Source organism: Lathyrus oleraceus, chromosome 2, assembly GCF_024323335.1.
Source record: "Lathyrus oleraceus cultivar Zhongwan6 chromosome 2, CAAS_Psat_ZW6_1.0, whole genome shotgun sequence".
Lineage (NCBI taxonomy): Eukaryota > Viridiplantae > Streptophyta > Magnoliopsida > Fabales > Fabaceae > Lathyrus > Lathyrus oleraceus.
In genome coordinates this window covers 155340042-155343687 of record NC_066580.1, presented here as the reverse complement: position 1 = coordinate 155343687, position 3646 = coordinate 155340042, and positions in this window count along the sequence as shown.

Genomic DNA, 3646 nt, shown 5'->3' with positions numbered 1-3646 from the left:
TGTTTTATCTATGTTCTTGTTATGTGTTGTTCTGTTTTTAGTTATAGATTATGATTATGCTGATTATGTTTACCGTACACTTATTTTAATTCTGTCGTCATTATGTGCTTGAATGCTACCAACTTCTGTCCACCAAACAATGCCTTGCCTAATAATGCAGGAGAAAGGGAGGTATAAGGTTCACTATCAATGGACATTCTTACTCCAACCTTGTTCTTATCACAAACGTTGGTGGTGCTGGTGATGTGGTTGCTGCTTCCATCAAAAGGGTCAAAAAACTGGTTGGATTTCTATGTCAAGAAACTGGGGACAGAATTGGCAAAGCAACATTTATCTTAACGGTCAAAGCTTGCCTTTCAAGGTTACAACAAGTGATGGTCGAACTGTGGTCTCCAATAATGTTGCTCCAGCTACATGGTCTTGATGCCTTCCATCGAAATCGCAGTCGCATATTCACAACCAACAAACATAGTTCCGCAGCAGACATCACCCACCCATGTCATCGAACTCTTCCATGAGTAGAACCTTCAGACACCATAACGCTCCATGACACCTTAACAAGCACCACCATACATACCCATCAACCTTCATTCTAACCTCCAAAATTCAACCACAACTGAACAACACACAATATCGAGATCAACAAAATCCAGAAAATTAAAAGAAGACGAAGAAAGAACGAGGGAAAGGAACGAAATCATCGTCAGTTTCCACATCCAAACCGCTCACAACCACCGGGTGAAACCACCCATAAACCACTTTCTTCAAGCTGACCGCAAGCCACGCCGCCGCCTGGAATACCCAAACCCCACCATTAACAAGCTTCCGCCGTTGACGGTTTTCGGCGACAATTCGGGATCGGCGAAGTAGAGAAGCTCGTAGGAGTGAGAGATTTATAACAGAGTTGAACAAAGTTTCACGAGGGACTAGGTGAATCTGAAAAAAGAGGAACCAGGCGTTGAGTTTTGCTTTCTCTTTCTGAAAGAGGAGCCGTTTGAGGAACGATAAAGAGGAGGTTGGTTTACTTTTTCCTTCTTTCAATGCATTGCCACATGTCCCTTTGTGATAGGTTGGTCCTGGATTTCAAGATAAATGGTGGATGTGGTGCACCGTCCCACCCCATATTTCAGATCCATTCTCTTATATTATTATTTGCTTACTTATTTAATTTAGGTTATATTTGCTTTATTTTGTGATTTTTTTTATGCGATTGGGCTTTATGCCCATATTTTTCCATTGACACCCCATTTCCATGAGTAAACCCTCATCATTTAATGCATTTTTTGTTATACTTAATTAATTAGTTAGAAGTTTCTTTGATGAAGACATTTAATTCTCATTTAATTAGTAAATTACTTGACGATTGGTTTGATCGATTATCATGTGTTGGGTATTTTATTTAGATATTATCTATCCGCGTTCACTTCATACACATAAATATTCGCTTTTTAGTTTCACTGATGTTGCTTTCGGTCCTACTAACAATTTCAATTTTAAAGCTCTTTTTACCATGTTTTCAAAAATTAATCCACATCATTTCTAGACTAGTTTCAATCATTTTCGACTAAATAATTCTAAACTTTCGTATATTGGTCATATCAATTTAATTTCAAACCACTTTCTTAATAAAATTGGAAGAAAAAGATTATTCTGGATGGAATATCCAGTCATAATCCTGAATATTGGGCTCAAGCTGTAAGAGCTTGTAAGCCCTAAGTATTCGTCTTCTCTTCAAAATATTTGTAAATATTCAAACGTATTTTTCTCAATAAAATCTGAAGAAAAAGATTACCTGGGTGAAATATCCAGACGTAGTCTCGAGTATTAGACCCAAGCTGTAAGAGCTTGCAAGTCATAAGTACTCGTCTTTCAAACTCCAAAATACTTAATTCCTATCTTAACCCCTTTCAATAAAGATGGAAATGGAACATGGTGGATACCACGCACTCCTGAGTCTAGGATTCGAGATGGATATCTCGCTCATCCATGTTCTCGCCATCACTCAAGATACATCCAACCAATCAAACTATTTTCTTCGCCGTCGTGCGACTAATCAAAAAACCTTTTCAAAACGAAAGACATCTTTGTTTTAAGGTGATGTAAAGCAATGCTTCGGCCATAATTATTGAGTTGAGATAAGTGACGTTTTTCCGAATGTTGATTTGTAAATCCATTCGATGTGTGGTATACGTCCGCTCCTCATCTGTTTTGGGTAAAACAATGTTTTCGTCGATTAATACAATTTAGCTTTTTCTAAAATCGACCAATAAACAAATATTTTCTACCCAGAACTACGTAAGCCTTGATTTCTCTGTTGAGATACGTAGGAGCAGGATTTGTAAATCTTGTCAGGCCCACTAATAAAAAACTTAGGTTTAGTCCTTCGTTAAAAATCCAAAAATATTCTCCTCTCATCCTTTCTTTCTTTCCCATTTAATAAATTAAAGCCTAACATTTCAAACTAACATTAACGCACACAACTAACCTAATGGTTCCCATTGAGTACAATGGACGTGAGGGGTGCTAATACCTTCCCCTCGCGTAATCGACTCCCGAACTCTGATTTGGTTGCGACGACCATAATCATTGTCGTTTTGTCTAGGGTTTTATCTATATTTCCCCTTTCCTTTTTAGGAATAAATAAAGTTCGGTGGCGACTCTTTTCAGTCCATCATGCGAGCGTGTGATTGCGCTCCAAAAAGTATTTTGATGAAGACAACATGTATCAATGCAAAAAGAGAAGAGCTTCAAAGATAATTCAAGCATCAAAGTAATCAAGCCACATATGCATGAGAAACATTTTGATCAAGCTTCTTTTTCAAGTCAACCGTTTGCAAGATTGTTGATTCACTTCTAAGGTATATCTAATTCACTCTTAGATTAGTATACAAGTGTTCAACAATCATGATCTGCATTTGCATTTATAACATAACCATTTGTTAACATGTTGAATTGAAAGACACATTTTTCTTAAAGTATTTTTCTGCATTTCAACAGTGTTAACCGGTTAACCATATGGGTTAACCGGTTAACGGCCCAGTTTTTTGAAATTCTTTGTTAACGTTATACGCGTTAACCGGTTAAGCCATTTGGTTAACCGGTTAACACTGTTTGTTTCAGTGAAAAATAATTTCCAGAAACTTGTACCTTTTCGTCATTTTTTTATGAAAAATTTATACCTCTTTGAAAAGGTGTTTTGCCAATATAAATTCTTGAATTTTTAAAATGAATTTTCACCTCCAAGAATTTTCATAAAAACTTAAGATAATCACTCTTTCATATTTTGTTTAATATTTCATAAAAGTGTTCATAATCAAATTTTCATCTCATTCCATTTTTGTTGAACACTTGTATATTATTCATTGAGTGAATTATTTATCTAAGGAGAAGATCAATCAAGAGAAGATTGATAATACTACACTTTGTTAAAATCATCAAAAAGATTTATTTATGTGTGACTTGTGATCCAGGATTGTTGGACACAAGGGTTAGTGTTGAAGAGGATTGTTCTTCATACACTTGTTTACCTATAGGTTAGATAGTAAGCATCACCATTGGTGTGAGTAGGCTGTACCATAATTCTAACTATAGTGAAATCTCTTTCGAGTCGAAAGGGGAGTGGATGTACCTTCGGATTGTGAAGGGA